Source organism: Helicoverpa zea, chromosome 16 (assembly GCF_022581195.2).
Source record: "Helicoverpa zea isolate HzStark_Cry1AcR chromosome 16, ilHelZeax1.1, whole genome shotgun sequence".
Classification (NCBI taxonomy): Eukaryota; Metazoa; Arthropoda; class Insecta; order Lepidoptera; family Noctuidae; genus Helicoverpa; species Helicoverpa zea.
In genome coordinates this window covers 9,790,043-9,809,992 of record NC_061467.1, presented here as the reverse complement: position 1 = coordinate 9,809,992, position 19,950 = coordinate 9,790,043, and the positions used below count along the sequence as shown (strand labels likewise).

The window sequence follows — 19,950 nt, the reverse complement described above, 5'->3', positions numbered from 1 at the left end:
TACAAACGACAACAAACTGCTCTGCAGGATAAAAACGCGCCGTCGACGCGCGTTTGTATCGATACAGACGCGCCGGTGCCGCGCGTTTGTATCGATACAAACGACAACAAACTGCTCTGCAGGATAAAAACGCGCCGGCGACTCGCGTTCCCAAAACGCGCGTCAACGGCGCGTTTAAAAAACGTAGTGTGCATAGGCCCTAATACGTTATACAAGCTGTTGATTTGCATCCGTGCCATATTCAAGGAGGTAATTATGCTAATGATTCTCGACCCAAATAAATAAAAAAATTGGTACGTAATTTTTTTTCTTTATTTTTTTTTCCGATTTCCGTAAATGTCATCTAGCCTGATTTAAACTTGGCGCGTATGTTACTGGCGTTAAAACCGTGCTGCACCCTCACACAAACGCAAACACAAAGCATACGCAACGATCACTCATAAATTTAATTCATAAAATTGGATTACTTCGGAAATACCACGACATTACAATGACAAAAAAAGCAGTGCATATTAGTTATTTCCCATCTACTGTTATTCCAATCGATTATTTACGTATTGTATGTCCTCCTCCTGAACTATGGCACAAATGCAAATCAACACCTTGTATTTGCGCGTTCAGGCAAACAAACTCTTCTTCTGGTGTGCGGTTGAAACCGTTGGCAGAATCTAGTCTCCAGATAAATATGTATGCATAATATGCAGGGAACAAATTGCAATGGCATAATTAACTTCTCCTCTCGCTAAACACTGACCCACTGTATGATAAACACATTAGTCTTACAGATAACCTCATTTGAAAAGCTTTCATACTAAACAGAACACGCTTAGCCGCTATTTACACATCTTCTGATAAACACCCATTCACTAACTACTTATAAGAATAAATAGGGCTGTCTATGATCCCGATAAAATCTCATTTGTGATTTCTTTCAGGATTTTTTCAGCCAAATGTAATGACGAACGACAAAGCAGAAGTCGGACGCATCAAGCTTAAAGATTATAAAGGAAGGCCTAAATCCCATAAACTCTAAATGCTCATCTAAATCATATGCTGGAAAACACTTTAGTGTCGATATATCCAATACAATGTTCGCCATCCATCCCTATAAGCCTACAAATAAAACATACATCTATGCAAAACAATAAACAAAATATTGAAAACAATATTTCGAAAAAAAAATATTTTTCAGAGAACAAACTAATTCATCGAACGCACTACAACCGCGCTTTGGTTAGAATTTTCCAATGCAAAAACCTGAATTCAATTTGTCAGTTGAAATATTCCAAAATCAATTCGCGTCGAAAATTCCCGCTGTAATTCTATTACAGTAGCGCTTCACTAAATGCAATACCACACACACGGCCACAGACTAACTTGATGCAGTTGATCAATTAGTTTTGTGTTTAGGGAAATGGGCAGTATTTTTAACCTACTTCCTATAAAGGAAGAGGTTCTCAGTTTGTCGAAAAACTCTGTGAAAAAAATACCAATAAACTTGTGTTCACAAGTGGATTTTTATTATACACGACAATTAATATCTATTTTTTATCTAACCTAAAAATTTTCTTGTAACTCAACCATAACTAACATAAAAAGTATTTTTTTTCCGATTATGTATGGTACACTTAACGTCCATTGTTTATTATACATAATTAGATTACACTTCGTAAAACTGTTCAAGAGCTACCAGGGTTGGTTAATGATACTCAATAGAACGATTTCTAAAGGATTCCTTTCTAGGCAACAATTTAACGCTCAAGCGAGAACTAGCTAGTTAGACCACGGACTGGTAGACTGTGGCACCGTTATAACGTAGACGTAAACATCTGGCAACCCTAACTATGTAGGACATGTAATCTGTGAGTTCCTCTTGCAACACAGTCAAGCATTACCACAGTTAGTTTACAAGCAGTCGTAAAATTCGTGTGATTTAATAGCCACGTGGGTGTATAGTGACCGCCATTTACTAGGTATGCCATTCTATAGTACTTTGTACAGGTTGAATAACACTACAGTATAAAATCGCCCACATTTTAAATAAGCTTAATAGCTTGAAACAATGAAATGGCGTAGAGAATATGTTCCCCGGGTATTGCTAAATATATTGCAATTTAATATGTTGTGTGCAATTTTCCACAATCACTAGTAATATGCAAAATCTATATGAGATGTATGTAGTTTATGAGCAGAGCGTCTCTGATATTGACAGTTCAAAAGTCAAATTGAAAATTGAAAGAGTTACTCAACCATTAGTCCTTGTCGGTACATACGTAATTTTTCCCTTGAAAACTTTTTAAGGAAAAATGAATACTTAAACAGTGGTCTAAGGTCCTCAAAAACCGGCCATTAGTCAGCAAAAAAAACTAAAAGACATTATTCAGTTGCTATGGTATCGGTTATCGTTCAATTTGCGAATAAATTGGAGCCAATTGGCATCGGCCAGCTGATTGGTACATGACGTTGTGCGCCCGCGCATACTGCAGTTCCAACGGCTTTTGACGTGCGATTACTCACTGGTGGCTGGCTAATCAAAACGCGTCCGTCTCTTGTCTTGTTAGAGTTTGTTGCTTGTCTGTCTGTATGTTTGAAAGGTATATGTGATTGAGTATTGAATAAGGTTATAGAACTTGTTGTGTCTTATTTACAAGCGATAGAGGTATTCGAGGTACACAGATGATACGCTCGACGTATTTTCTTATAGAAAGAAAGAAACAAAGAAATAAAAATAGAATAATAATTAAAAAAAAAAGTAATAAAAGGTTGTGCCAAATAGGTCCAGTTCAGCATTATGCCAGACAGCTAGTGTCTGACGCTGGTTTTCAACTGGACCTATGAGGAGTTGCGGGTGTCGATCGGTATGAAATCATTTATGCTCTAAAGACAAAAAATAATAAAACTACTAAACTACTAAAAATAACTAAAAAAATAAATAAAAAAAGGAACCATAATCATAATCAGAAGGATTAGTCACAAAAATAAAATAAAAAGTATCTTTCATACTCTCACCAATGAAGTAAGTATAAATGACATTCAACATTTTAACAGGCAGTTTTAGGGACAATGACAATAGTTATCCAATATTCCGATACTTTTGTTACCAATTGCTGTAAAGTAGGTAAAAATATTAACGTGGGCAGAGAATATGATTATACTAGTGGGTACAGACAGAATATTTACATGACCAGCATAAATATTTCAAATATCCATGAAAACACTTTTAGTATTAATAAACCATATTTCGTAACATCACGAATGTCACAGTAGTAGATAACGGTATTACAATAGTAATATTTAAATGTATGACATAAACGTATTAATATAAATAAGCTTTTCAAGGCTTTCTAGTGCGAGTGACAATTCATGCAATTGTGTGTAAAATTCAATTGTAAGGTACAAAGGAGTTGAAAGGAGTAAAAATCTGAAATGGGACGGACAAGGCATGGACGCATAGATGGTGATGAAAAATAACTAAGAAAGCAAAGATCAAACTTATATTTTAGCCACTTGTTTTCAAACTTCCCAGAAATAGTACCAAACCTACCACACACAGAATATCGGTACCAAGAAGTGATATCATATCAGTTCCTGTTATTCATTACATTTCTAATAATTTTATTACTAGTTCTAATTAATTAAATGTTACAGGATATCATTAATTCACACTACAACTAGTAAGTCGTTGTAGGCTTTCAAGGCGCTGAAGCTTGAATAAGGCAACCTGTTCAGGTAGATTCTTCAGAAAATCGATGTAAAGGCAAGGCAGGGAGTGTTGATATGATTTTAACTGGTAACAAAATCAAAAGGTGGAGCCTCCATTTTTGGGGATAATGATAGGGCCACCAAAGGCAGTGTTAGGCTAGTCTTAGTTACTTTAAAACTGGCTCTCTAAGGAGTATCACAGAGAAGAAAGATGTGAATACTGAGCAATTATATTCCTAACTAGTAGTATCGATACGAGATAACAATATCTACACACAAAGACCTTTGAAAACTTGGTATGTCTTTGTCTAGAACTGAATACCATTCCTCTATTAAATACTCGCAAATTGACACACTTAGGGAAATCCCATATAAGTATGCTTTCTTTGCAAAAACGTGTCATACTATGACAATATCAACAAAGGACCGCCCCTCCCCCCATCTCCCCGTTTACTACTTATAAAATGCATACAAAGGACATTGGCACGACTCGTGTCATAGACAATTGACAAAGTTGCACAACTCATTAGTGACGCAATCGGTCATGTGTTCTCAACTGTCAGACCGCATGTTTTGCACCTATTCCCATTGTTCCTCCTAGATGTTTTGTTAGAATAGGCGGTGTTCGCTTGTGGAAATATTTTGATAGGAGTATCTAATTTATAGTAGAGGTTGTGATAGTTTAAAATAGGATACTACCTACAAGCCTCACTAAAGAAAAATCATCCCTAAATACAGTGCACAGTACGGGGGACTCTTAGAGGGATGTAGTTTCCTAGTCAGATTTATCACCCACAAGCGCATATTCTTTTCAAAAAAAAAAAGAGAAAAGATGAAGAGATAAATTAGGATGAAGGAGTTATAATATTTTTGTTACCTGATCTACATCTCCAAACACATACAAACAAAAATATATTTCACTTTTAATAAATCAAAAACAAAACACTCTCTCAAGTTAAAAATATAAAATGTAACCCAATAAGACAATTTATTTTTCTCTAGCAAACGAGTAAAGTAAGCTAGCGAACAGTATTATATTCAGCCAGCATTGTCTATTGTGAGCAGCCAAGGGCTCGAGCGACCACCATGCTGTATTGTCTATGTGTAGAGGCTAGGAGGCCATTCTTTGTTTAAACTGTCGGGGCTTTGGAAGAACAATTTATAGAAAGTGCTGGCTTTTCCCGCGGTTTGAGTTGCGTTTTCACAGATTTATTTATGGAATGGGACAAAAAAGACTATGAGCATGTAGGTCTGAGTCTACTTCTGATTCAAATTTTAAGTAAAACGAATAACGAAATGACATTTTCTTACTAGCGATAAAAACTTAGAATTGCATGTGTGGGGTCTATTGTCGAAATTCGACCTCTAGTAAGTAAAAAATAAGTAGATTGGTTATTGAAATCCTGGTAAAATTTTATATCGAAAAGTGCAACGGACATCGGCATTTATGAAGATGAAATTATGGCAAAACTGTGACAGCACTTTCGTCACACACATGACGACTTCATATAAAGAAATGCCTTTCCAATGACAAAAAGACACGGCAGCTCTTGCCAGTAAGATAAATGCCAATTTTCAATTAACAAAGGCGCCCTTGATAGGTCAGGAAAACTATGATACTTTAAAAACATTTTCACATCAATTGTTACAGTTGTTATTGAAAAATAAATCTATTACCTACCTACACATTTTCTTTCTGCATATTAAATAAATTCAGAAGCAACACAATAACGCACTACTAAAGCTAGAGCAGAAAACGAATAAACATCACAAGACGCTATCCCAAGCCCTGGAACTATCCTTAGACCATTTCCAAAATCGATTTACACTAGGTATCGATACCTCCGCGTCAGACAGACAGTCTGGCTAATCATATTACTTGAATGCCGATGGAAATCGATTCCATTCGGCTTTTGAAAACGACAAAATGGATACCGATTCCAATTATGAGTATACGATGAAGTGGAAAATGAATGTTTGTGAGTGCAATGTGTCTTGGGTCTGCTGGCATTTTTGTTTTGTCATGGTTTGATGAGTTTTTTAAATTACAATCGTTGGGAATCTGTTGGAAAAGTCTGTGATTTGAAATCGACTGCAGATTCTTTAGGTTGATTTTCTCGTTGATCAATATCGAATCGCTTGATCAAGTACAAAATAAACTGGAGTGAATCGAACTCGAAGTCGTTACGGGTAGTCAGAAGCCAGTAAGTCTGACAACAGTCTAACCAAGGGGTATTGGGTTGCCCGGGTAAGTGAGTTGAGGAGGTCAGATAGGCAGTCGCTTCTTGTAAAACACTGGCACTCAGACTACTACTACAGACTAGATTGGAAGCCGACCGCAACATAGTTGGGAAAAGGCTCGGGAGATGATGAATCGAACTCCTCTCTTCTGCATAGTCATAGCTACACAGGATTGTCATAATAGCAATAATGAGTTACACCTAATACCTATGTACGTACTACAGGTATATAATAATAAGTACTTGTATGTAATTTATCAAATGCCCACTCATAGGAAATCATACGCTGCGAACAGATGACGATCGCATCGTGACTTGGAGTGTGAATCAAACTTTATTTTTGTTTTGTGTACGTGATTATTGTCATGATGTGTGCAGAGAAATGCCTGAAAGCTGAATAAGTGTTTTCTTTCAGTATATTATGTATGTAATTACCTCGAAATTTTTGAAATATAAAAAACATTTCAAATTATACTTCATAACAATCATTTTTGGATTTCCTGCTTCGAAAACTTGGCGGCGGCGTTGGAAATAGTGATTCCCTTTTGTGAACTTTGCTCTCATTACAATTTTCGTCTATGAAAATCTTAAAACAAATATTCAACTTTCCATAAATCTAGTATAATGAACCGTTCACCTTTTATTTTCAAATTCATATCAAAATGTCGCAGAATATCTGTCCATGTAATCTCTCCATGAAGGTAGCAATAGCCAAGTCCCAATATACTCGGAGACTACATAACGGGCTATGAAGGATTATCTATCAGAAGTTTGCAGTCAGGCCACTGCATCATAATGCACTGGGACACACCGGCGGAATAAATGATTAGCTGGCAACACTAGCTGTTATGATTTTATATCAGATTTTTGCAGCAAAGAATAAATGGTGGTGATTTTTCGCGAAACTTTTTCATTAAGGAACGACAAAGGTGTTTAAAAAGAAGCTTTCTAAGGGGTTCTAAGATAAAATTAGGTTGAAAATAAGGAGTAGAAAAACAAACAAAAATAAAAGGTGTAGAATTAAAGAAATAAATTAAATATTTTTCAACGCTTAAAAATTGGTATTTTAACGTCCATTAACCCGTTCACTACCAGGACCATATATTTCCTAACATAAGCAATATAAGCATACTGAAAATTTTACCAGATTCAGAAATCTGAATCGTGTTATGAAAAGTTCAGAAGAGAGTGCTCTTGGCGCCCGCACAGTCGGTGGGCGTTGACCATACTTCCACGACTTCTTGTCGTTCAAAATTCTTGGCAAACAAGTTCTACTTTGACAATACATTTTTATGCGATGCTTTCTTCGATACTGGCACTTTTTCATAAACCATTTTGGGCATCCTTACAATTTAAATGTATGGTGCACATAGCCATTTTCTTTCACCTATCTTTCGAACGATCCATGGTTAGGGAATTATGTGATCCCGTTTACCACGGCATTGGACCTTATCAGCCATCATTACACAGGTATTCAGTATGTTTCATACGTGAAATCTGCTACATGGCTAACTACGCCTTGGGAGACAGGACAGAACATTTGCCATAAGTGACATATTTGTTTGAGCTCCTTTGTCGTCTATAGTAGATATAACCCGATATTGACATAAACATTGACTACCATTTACTCAAATAAACACACAAAACCTTTACAATCTGCCCGAAAATTCCAGAAAATCCGTTCTTCATTCGAAACTTTTCCAATCACAAAAACGAGCCTTCAATCTCGACCTGTCATTCACCAACATACTCTACTCCCATATTCCCATGAAGCATAGCAACTTACCAATAGACTTTCCCCTATCGCAGCGATGCATCTCCGCATAGTGACGTCATGGCCTACATTGCAAGTTGCGGGTCAAATTGCAGCTATTTGGGTTAGGGTGAGGTCGAAATCTGCCTCAGTTTCTCAACCAAGTTACAAACTTTCGCTCGGAATATTTTTGGAGGGTAGTTTTTTAGTTTCTGTCTTTCCGTCCCGGATAGAACTCTGAAGTGGAAATGTGTGAATTTGCAACATTCACAGTTTCATTTGATATAAATTTAGTTTAGATTCGTTCTTTTTTCAGCCTCTATATTAGCAACTTATCGAAATATGTCAGCTAATAGATAATAACTTGGCCCTGTTACATAAATCATTTTCGCAGTCGACTTTGTATACTCTATATTCTGTTGGTAATTATGTGGTTGGTAAACATACACGATCTCCTAACTATGTTCAAAATCAAAATCAAAAGTCATTTATTCAAACTTGGCTGCAAAACAGCACTTTTCGAACGTCAAAAAAAAATTTACAAAAGACAGCCCCCAAAACGCCCACCCTTCACCACTTCCTATGTGTTTTTGCTGGGAAGAAGAAGTGGCGCAACAAACTCCCCAGCAACACATGTCTGTCTGTTCGGTTAGAAGAACCTTAAACATTGTTTGATATGTACATTTGTATACAATTTAATTTGTATATTACAAAAGAGGACAATACAGTAAAAATAATGTATACACCACATGCTAGCTAGCACTCACCCTACATACCTTAACTAACTCAAGCATTGAATATGTTTGATGAACAGAAAATTATAGCCTCCAAATATTTACACTTAATAGAATATCAGGGAGTGCCCACCTACATGTGCTATTCTTTTGTAAACTAGTAAATTAGACCGCTCAGCCAGAACATATGTAAAATAAAAAGAGTTTACAAATAAAAACAAAAAAACTAATAGATAGTCAGTAAGACGACCTGGCACCACAAGCAGCACCCGTTCACGAGCATAACGCGAGGATCAGCCATCGCCCCCCTCGCACATTTTTGAGGGAGGGAGGCAACCCGACCGCCGACGCTACCGCAAGCAGTGCCGTCTAAGGGAGCATGACGTACATACTCACTGCTACACAACTCAATATCAAGATTAAATTATCAGTTCCCGCTAAGTAGTATTATTTACTAAAATCCAAAACAGAAAATTAATACAAAGAATGTATCTTGTCAATAATGTAAAAACATTAAAAAATAATAATTAAATAATAAATCAAAATAAAATAAATGTCATTGAGTCAAGAGATTGAATGGGAGAAATTTAAATTATCTAAATAATATAGCTAATATAGCTGTCTTGCGTTCATCATGGCGATGTTTAATTATGTAATTAATTACTAAATTACCAAACATATATTATCCCTCATCAAGAGAAGATGTTGGGTTTGGTAGGGTTGCCAGGCGTTCGGTTTGTCTCAATTTGGTGGTGTTTGGGGAATTTCCCAGCTGAATGGTTGGCTCTCTTTTCTGCTTCATTCAGCTAAGGGCGCTTTATCACATCGTTTATTGCAATCCATAATGTACAAGGTGGCAATATAAAAAAGAAGTAACAGTTATGGACCCTGATGGCTAAAGATGAACGTGAAAGTTTCGACGTATTAGGATACTCAAAAAATGACATTCGATTGGCAAAAAGTGAAAGGAACCCACAAGAGCTAGGCTTTTGAAGAAGAAAATGGGCACAGCTTGTAGTAAAAAGAGAGGAAGGAAAAATCATGATGATGGTGATGATGAAAAATATTATGTAACTAAAATTAGTATCACATCATTGATGTTAATAATACAAGATCGCTGATTGCATCGTTAAAATTAATTGGAACGCTCTCGTTATCTAGTAGCTCTTAACATACATTTTGACAATACAATTAAAAAAATATTTTTACTGTAAGTATTTTTAATTATTCTTTATTATTTTGTTTCAGCGAATGTGATTTCAAAGTCGGATCGGAATAGGTACTTATCTACTTAAAAGATGATCCCGAATGATTTTTTTATAAAAAATAAAATAATGAAATCTCTTTGGAACGGAAGAGATTTCATTATTTCTTCATATTTCACGATGAACCTAGAATAATGCTCTAGCTGAACTACTAAAGATTGTACTCACTACTACGTACAAGAATGTTTTCTTTGTCGTTTATAACATTTTCATTCATCTCCATTATTATATTTTAACTTATAAGAGCCATGCAGAGTCCCCATTTATCACTTCATACTATTTCAGTGACGTTTATTGCAATTTTGGTGACAACCGTTCCAAAATGTTTTACAATAATTTCAGCTATATGTATTTTTTTTGTACTTTGCACGAAATTGCACGAAAAATTGTTATAAAGTATCCAGATTTTTATTTAAATAAATTCATATAAGACCGTGTTGAATGTCAGTGTTTCAAACACGGTGTACGTAGATATGAACATAGTTTAAACCTACTCACAATTTTTATTATGCAGCGAAATGGGCGAATTTGATGTTAACAAGTCAACAGACTATAATTGCCTGTTTACGTACAGGTAACTTTCAAGCGATATTAAGATGCCTTCTAGGCAAAGTACTACAATATACGGTAATACAGCATTTTACACCGGAACAGTAATGTTCAAAGTCAAAGAAAATAGTCTATAATTTTAAGTTCTTTATATCTGACTGACAAGTACTTTCTAAGTATATCTTAGACACCATTGACTGTGTTTCGGATGGCACGTTAAACTGTAGGTCCCGGCTGTCAGTGATCATCCTTGGCAGTCTTTACGGGTAGTCAGAAGCCAGTAAGTCTGACACCAGTCTAACCAACGGGTATCGGGTTGCCCGGGAAAACTGGGTTGAGGGGGTCAGATAGGCAGTCGCTCCTTGTAAAGCACTGGTACTCAGCTGAATCCGGTTAGACTGGAAGCCGACCCCAACATGATTGGGAAAAGGCTCGGAGGATGATGATCTGACTGACAAGTCGACCAACCATTCGGAGTTTAGTCTTCCACTACTTCAGGATTTTTACCCACAGGATCTTATGGGGTTGTTACACATAAAAAATACCTATTAAATAAAAACATAAAATAACGTTATTATTAAAGTGCCGTAAGAGACAGAAGGTGCCAATAAAATTACGGTAATATACTAACCGCCTTTACGACATTGCATACAATATTTTACGGGTTATTTACTCGTAAAATTGAGATTTTTCTTGCGTGAATTTTACGAGGCTTATGTCTGCAATTACTGGTGTTTCAAGAGCGAAAAATAAAAAATAAATATTTCAGTTCAAACTTTTTTACACTGAACTTGAAACTGTCAATTTAAATAACACAATGTATTCATTTACCGCGGCAGGTTTTATTATAGGCTACTTTTATTCGCATGCTCGAGTTAGATACCACGGGACGCGGGCGAAACCGCGGGGAGACGCTTGTGATTTATAACAACCGCACTGATTGAAGTCATTCTGCACTTAGGTACATATCAAAGAATTTCATAAAATTGAACCAGATTCACCATAAACTGCATGAAAACAAGAGCGGAGATATTTTCTCAAACTTTTTAACAAGCTAAACGATATCATTTTCTTTTACAACGCTGTTTTATTTTATCACTCACTTTGAGTTCATACTAACAAGACCATTGCACTACCTACTACCATTGTATGGTTTTCTTCTTGTCCAGACACCACACAAGCCCCAGAGTCAGTTTTCTCAAAACCGAGGGGCCACAACGACTGCTGCTCAGCATTAGGGATTGCTAGCTTTACGTACCCTCCCAGGCATGGAACTATAACTTCATATATTCGAGGTTTGTTACAAGTCAAGTATATAACCATAAAATTCCCCATCAGTTTCGACGTGATCATTTACAGTTTCACAGACGTTTACATCAACAAATGGACATGAACATCAAAAGTTTCCACAGCAATTTGTCAAGAAAATATTCAACCATATCGCGTTCAAGCAGAATGCACAAATTGCTACAGTTTCCAACTCTTCACAACTTCATGCACTCTTTAAATTCTCAGCGAATACTTCACTTGTATGAAAACTTCGGTCACGATTTGGAAAACTACAAAACTTTATACGAAGAAAACTTATTTGGCATTTTGGAAGTCGCATTAGACCTTTTTGGCTCTGTGAAATAACCACCAATTATGGTTTTGTTAAATTAGCTCCCACCACCAGTCGTTTCACCCGCGTTCCATGGGAACTACTCAGCACACCCGGGTAAAATGACAGGTATGAAAAATACATATTGGTACATGGTAGATTTTTTTTTTCTTTTAAAAATCGCACTTGTAGTTCCTGAGAGCATATCTCAAACAAACTAGCAAAGATTAAACATTAGAGACTAAATACAGTTTCTGCTTCAAAGAGTCATGTAATAAGAACTTTTTGTGTTTGTTACACCATGCCCTAAATAAGCCAGAAACTCCGTTACCTAAAGCTGAAAGTTTGAGTTTATTCTAAGTCTAATTCTAGACTCAACCTATAAATACTGAATTGGATTTCTAAATCTGTTTGTCTGCAAAATGGAATTTGACGTAGACAGACTTTTTCGATCAAAGCTTTTCAAATCAGAACGGTTTTAAAATTGGAACGTCAAAGGTAACTTTGTCATTTTTACGGATTTCATTCGTCTCTCTTGTTTGTCGCTTTTCATTTACTCTTTTGGTAGAAACCTTGCGTTCGTCGACCCGATCCTAGATGGATGCGCAAACCACATGAGCATCAATACAAAGGGCAGATTGCCTAACCGCAGAACGAAGCTATAGAATCAGCCCAACGACACTTAATACCGACGCAACAGAGCGAGGCAAACACAATACTATCAGAAATAGTTACAGAGAAGGTTGTTGCACCTTCTATAGCAGGTACAAGTAACAATAAAAGTGTTTAGTGCGGGTAATCTGAGATGACGTGCGTGCTTTCAAACGGTGGAGTAACTGCGGTTGCAGCAAAACCGCAGACCACTCATTGTGCGTTCGAACATTTTGCGAGACATTTAATTCGTAGACTGATTTCTATGATGGAACATCGTGGTTACAATCGCGATGTTTCAATACAAAAAAGTGGAAATGAAAGCGTTTTAAAATTAAATATTTCAGCGTTTGATGGCCCATTTATAGAGGGCTTCGAGGATACTTTTTATCCAGGTGAATAATTCCAACGTGCAGCGCGTAAAATGCTAACAGAAGCTAATTGTAAACATGAGACTGGTGAAACAACGAAGATTAATCTGATCAAAATTACCACACCCATTGAGAGATCTATAGCATATTATATGTAAGTACGAGTACACACCGCGAAGAAGCTATCAACATTCCCATGAAAGTAAACAGGTAAAATATTCTAATAGACAAAACCCTCATCCCTCAAAGTCAGAACGCTTGATTTGTTCGTCTCCGTCTGAGTTATTGCCTTTAAGAACTAATAGACCTTCATATTTCATAGTTCTCTTCGCTTTAAGGCTTCAAACGGTTAAGTATGAAGTTGCTTCTTGCCAAGTTAAACGTTGGAAGGTTATCACAATTAAGGAAATTATTGTGTTTTAATACTTTATGGTTTTCAGAAACTTTGTCTATTGGTTTTATGTTAGCAACAGCTCTTTTTCTTATATCATGTTTTTTTTAATCCCCACTACTCCTACCACTTCTTCTTGTCCAAAACTAATTCGTGTGCATGACATTAGAAAACAATATGTAATTGTTTTCTTTTAGGAATTAAGTGCTATCCAGGGCAAGGATGGTCATGTAATATGAATGAAAAATTATGAAGGATTATAAAAAAGCTTCGCATATTTTACTACCACTAAAAATAGGAAAACCAAGGAAGCGGTTAATGGATTTTGTAATAGGAATTCCTTTAATATTAGAACGGCGACCGATCCGAATTGTGTGGAACGAAAAATATTCTTTGGACGCCATTGATTGATTTTACTGAGATATATGAAAAAAAATATGTCATTCATATAAAGGGGTCTAGAAAACAACATAGGTTGATTGAAGGTTAATTAATTAATTCATAAAGATGGCACAGACGTGTATGACTAACCATTTTATGAAATTACTTTGAAAGGCTAATATAAATATGTTTAATCATAAACTTACCTAATGAAAATTATAACAGTACCACGGGAATGCTCTAATTAAATAAAATACGGGTTGGAAGTTAAACCTAAAGACAAACAGAGGTTAAAACTGACTTTAGTTTGAACTTCTAACATTTACTTAAGTAATTTTACACCTACGATTAGGAGTTTGACGTGTTATGTACCTCTAGTTTAATACTATTAACTAGGCCCCAAAGAGTGTGTTAATTCTGAAAGTGAATGGCTGGAAGGAGAGACAAACTGAAAGATGGATTGTCTGAAAATAGACATGACATGAATAAGAAGGGAGAGAATGTCAAAATGACGATTGACAGAGAGGTATGGAAGAACAAATCATGTTGCGTTTACCCCAAATAAAATAATAGGAGAGAGTTAAAAGTTTGATAAATATTATAGTTTTGAAGACTGTTTTATTCTAGCTATAACCTATCATGGCCACAGCTTATAAAACCTCAGAAACTGGGTATTTATCTAGTAATTGCAATCTAAATTCACAAATACTGCTAGTGCATTCGCTTGCAACAAAACTACCTTAGTTACCTTAGCACTAATCTCATATACCTACGTAATGACAAGGAAGTCTGCTGACAGCCTGACATAATGGCTTTACCTACATAGTGAGTGACGTCACAAATGTATCTCATTACTCGTTATGGAAGCCGGACAGATGCAAGTGGACTGGCTTCTGTAATATGCAGGTGTTATCTTGTTTCTATGCCGATTATGTGGTAATTCTAGGCTCGTTTTATGGGTCGGTGGGTTTAGGTTTGTAGGTTTTAAAGTTCGTGACTAATTTTTAAGGATTGTTGCGGGAAACTGATAGAAAAGTGTACCATTACATAATAGACACACAATCCTTGAAACATGTTTTGGGAAACATTCACAAAGCAAGCCAAAATCAGAGAAGTTGGTGATATTACACATCATCGTACCTAGAAAAGAGCAGAAAGACCCGCCTTTTACTTAGTAACAGGGGGTAGTTAGTTCATATTCGAAGTTAGGGTGATTTGAGAAACCTCTGCCTTCTCCGGTGATTAAATCTGCTTACTTTTAATACCTTGATTTGGAATACCATACCTTTGGAACCCCAAAAGACAAAGTCGCAAGGTAGAAAGAATACGTTCATACGTAAGTACTAGGTACATCATGTATGAAATTAGTTCGGAGACTATAGGTAGCTAGCTACACTATCTGCGGTTTAGATAATGAAGGCAAACTTCTGAAGTAAACGCTCGTATCATTTCACTTCAGACCACGGCAAATTGAACAAAGGCAAACTTTATCAATGCATGCTGAAGTTTCGTCCGAAGCTTTGTTCGCTACATCCTCGCTAGGAATTGATGATAATAGGAAACATGTTCCTAGATCCTCTATCTAGACAGTTCCAATTTCTATTTGATGAGGATCTTATGGAGTTTAGTCTATCTATGACCTAAGGAGGTCTAAGAAGATGTAACGGAGTATCAGTGCGATGTCTTCGTGTGTGTGAGTATGAGGAATCTAGATTTTTCAGCTTGAATGTTATTTTTTAGACCAACCTGTACCTACATACATTTTCAGAGATATTTTGTAAAATGTCTGATGTGTGCTTTAATCTTTAGCTAACATAATAGATACTGATCGTCTGTTTTAGTCTTCTTATTTATGTTTACCTACGCATTTACTCGGTTACCTGGCTCATAATAACATTTCATAGTAAAACTACCTCTGACGACCTCGATGGCGCAATGGTCATCATGCCGGACCGCCGAACCTGAGGTCCCGGGTTCGATTCCCGGTTCGGTCGACATTTGTGTGATGAGCATGCTTGTTGGCCGTGGTCTGGGTGTTATGATATGTATTTATAAATATGTATATGTCACCGTAAGATTACAAACATCGTTAGATTACAATCTATCTCGAGAGATTGTAAACTGTCGAATTATTGTAAACCGTAACACCTGATTGCAATTTAACGCATTATTTTTCGCTATATTATAATCTATCGATGAGAAATTGTCAAATTGTCAACTGTCCGAAAGCTCTCCCTGATTGGTCAGTCTTTTTGTAAGATCGAGAGCGATGTAGAGCGGTCAAATTGTCAACTGGCGTAGAACGGAATGCATCTTGCGCGCTGATTGGTAGAACGTCAAAAAGACAATGTTCTTTGCAACTCCCGGTGTCACAGCTCTTTGACGTGCAAAAATAAGTGACGGTTTAATTTTTTATAAAATCAAAAATTGTACTTAATTTTTAAGACTCAAATTACACACAATTAAAAATTGTATTAAAAATTGAAGTTAGTGACGAAAACGAATCGCTGCAAAACCGACTCCACGTAGTCTTGTCTGCCCTACCCCTAGAGTGCAATTCAAAACCCGTGACCCGAGATCCAAAAGCCGTGACAGAAGTTATGCTTGCTGCATGTTGCATGCTTACTTCCATGCTGGGTCAATTAATATGGGATGTGTTATATTTTAAACAAAAAACTCAGTAGGTAACGAGTTAAAAAATTAGAAGGTAAATAAATATTTTTATGATGTCATTTAATAGTATTTAAGAAGTTTACTGTTAGAATGCATGCTACAAATTTAGATGCAAAAAAATAACCATCATGCTGAGTTGTATTTAGAGTGGAAGATAACTCGTGGCTAAGATAGTATTATTTAGATGCTCGACGCTTTATTAATTGTGGCTGACTTAGTAATTTAGAAGGCAACATACATTTTTGGGGGCGAATAATGATATTAAAAAGAAGCCTGTTTAATTAGCACCCCTTTTATTTTATTTTTAAATATTAGTTTGTATTTGAAGACAAAATACCTATACTTTGGCCGTTCAGAGAATGCGTTCCTGACACCTATCAGTTAGTCACGACTAGTGATGGGCACAACATAACACTGAGTTCGTTACCGTTCCTTCAAAATGAACCGCCGCATTATTTTAAGATTATTTTCGTTTTAAATTGGCGGAATCATTTGTTTTATATTTTAGTTATTTAAGTGGAAACCAAAAAAAGGTAATATTCATATAATAAAATTGTTTTATTTATTCTTTGTTACAAGTACATTGAATTGAATGTGCGAACAGAATATTAATCAGACTCCGATTTGCTTGAGGAGGTGGTGTCTTCATCATCATCTTCGCCTACATGTATAATTATATTATTATCAATAACAGAATCAATCCTGATATCTCGGTCTAACAAAAGCCGGGTAATCAAATAAAAACAGATCGAAAACACTTGAAAAACGTGGTCTATGCGCACGAAACGACAACGGACGACTGTTTTAGCGTCACAAAATGGCGGCCCATAACGCTATTTGGGGTTACCATTTTTAATCTAAGTATAAAAATGCGGTTTGGTCATAGTTTTATTTTTATATTTCATAAAAGTTATAATTAAGTCTTATAGTCCATTATTTTCCAATTCTTAAAAAGAAAATCAAAACGTATTATTTTATATTATAACTGTATAAGAACAGATTACGATACTTGCCTGTTATTTTTAGCACAGCACTACAAAATATAAACCGCTGACATAACCTTGTAATAGCGCAGTATAGATTTAGAAAAATATTGTTTACCAAGTTATTTGACACTCAGTTTGGCACAAAATTATAACATTCATTGATTATTGATATAATAATGTTGTTTTAATGCTCCTCAATTGTTAAAACGGTAAACAACCAGCAAAAATATTTTTATCGTAACTGCAACGCCATTGCAAAGTTACGTCGTCAGTTCAATCGCGACGTGTCAGGAACGCATTCTCTGAATGGCCGAACTATAACTGTATTTTTATAAGAGTTATTTTTATATAAATTTAATACTTGAAGAATTTTTGAAGAGCATTTATTTTATTTAACTGACACCTCTATTTCATTCCTAACTCTACGGGAACTCCATGGGAACAGAACGGCTGGTCGTGATTGGTCGATCTTACAAAAAGACTGACCAATCAGAGAGAGCTTTCGGACAGTTGACAATTTGACAATTTCTCATCGATAGATTATAATATAGCGAAAAATAATGCGTTAAATTGCAATCAGATGTTACGGTTCACAATAATTCGACAGTTTACAATCTCTCGAGATAGATTGTAATCTAAGGATGTTTGTAATCTTACGGTAACATATATATGTAGCTATATGTAGTTTATCAGTTGTGTTAGCACCCATAACACAAGTTAATAAATAACTTACCATGGGGCTAACCGACCGTGTGTGAAAAAGGTGTCCCGACAGAAAAAAAAAAAAAAAAAACAAAAAAAAAAAAATGTGTGTTTTATTCATTCAAACGAGATTTGAATGAAGTCGCCTACTGAGTTGGGGTCACAATAACTCAGCTCTTATCTAAAGCGCTTCAACAAAAATATTCATGCTTTTTAGTGCGCATTTAGTTGTTGGCAAGGCCCCAGCTTTGCCTAAACGCTGTGTACCTATACAGATACGATCTGCTGGAACGTTACAAAGTAATTCACGCTACCTACATGGCCTTTTTATCAGGCGCTTCATAAATATTTATTGATAGGTCCGCATAATCGCTCGCGTGCTCTTTGATGTCACACTTTGTGCACAAAAAGTGCTTTAGCCATCAATCTGGTTAGTAAAGGGGTTTGATGAAAAGAAAGCTTGTTTTGCAAACGGAGTAGGGTCAGACGGCACGAGTATAATGTAATGCAAGGCGCGCGCGCGGACTCGTCGGACCAGTTGCGCGCTCCGCCCGCGCTCCCCCCGCGAACAGCTGACAGCTCCGACAACAAAGAACATCAACCCAACCCACACAAACATAACACTGTACACGCTACGTACAATCACGACACATTATTATTATTTTCAACTGGAGGCACACGCTACTGTATTGATTGAAACCCTACAACTACGCAGACAATTACAACACTAATAATCAGTCCATATTTCAACGAAACATCCCAAAATTAATTGATTATACAGCCAAATACGATGATACAAGGTCTTCTATCGAGCCTTGACGTCGCAATCGAATATTATTATAGCACAGCTGCATGACAACGGGCTCAAGTATTGAGTAAACATTGTTGACCATGAATATCAGGCCCTCCTACGTGAAAGATGAATACATACGACCTACAAAGGGCAACTTAGTACTTGCCTTTCTGTTCATCCAATACACGAAGGCCCTCGAGATGTGGCACTCCGATGAACAAGTCCCTTTACAAAACAAAATTGTCTATTTATTTTGATGGTTTATCACGGCATCATAGTGGAAAACGCGACGGTCACTTATGTCGTAGTTTTTCACTGTTCGGTTGCTATGGTGCTGTGAATTATCACGACACTTGACTCCGAGTCTCTTTTCGTATAACTCTGTTGCCGTAAGTACTTTACGTAGTCTACGTTTACGTTGTATTACGATAAATGTATTATTTACATCACTATTTAGAGGCCTGCGAACGTGATAATCGTTGCACTGCCTGCGCACTTTATTTGCTGCGCTTCTGCGTCAACAAAACAGTCTCTCGGCACTCAATGTCGGGCGAGATCGCCGCCTCGCTCGGAGCGGTTTACCCTCTCATTCGCTGGCCTAGGAAACCTCGCGGTTTGTCCCACTCCCACATTTGACGTTTGCCGGCTGGGTTGCAGCGTTTTTAAAACCTTTAAACGTAGTATTTACAAGAATTTCTTCCAAAATATTATGAAAATAATTGATTCTTCTTATTGGTTTATGTTTAGTTTAAGATACAATAATTTCTAATCGTAAAATGTTAGTTAAAAGTCATGTAGAAAACGAAACGCGCCTGATAGTATTTGAATAGCAATCACACATCTGTGATATATCTTGCATCAACTAATTTAAAAGGATTTCCAAGTAATATAACAAGAATGCCTATAAGATTCAAATACGATCCCAAAAATTCCGCAATATGATAAATATACTCCATAATTATTGGGAATGTTATCTATATAGTAATAGCTTTATAGTTTTTTAGTAGTTACCTTATCCGTGAATAAAATTAAGCTATAGTAGGTGCGCGTAATATTTTTTAGACCCTAAACTTGATTGAATTAAGAAGTGCAAAAATACCAAAACAGTAGAAATATGGAAACTTTACAACTTTCTCTATGCTTTCTCTCCACAACAAAA

The 19,950-nt window shown here is 36.3% G+C and overlaps 1 protein-coding gene across 1 annotated transcript in view; it reads right to left on the bottom strand.

The window, feature by feature from the left end:
- Nucleotides 1–19,339, bottom strand: part of LOC124637815 (protein yippee-like) — a 128,873-nt gene extending 109,534 nt beyond the window's left edge. The window contains exon 1 of the mRNA XM_047174493.1: nt 18,958–19,339. The gene's annotated coding sequence lies outside the window, so the exon portion shown is untranslated. The remainder of the gene's footprint in view (nt 1–18,957) is intronic.
- Nucleotides 19,340–19,950: the final 611 nt, after the last annotated feature.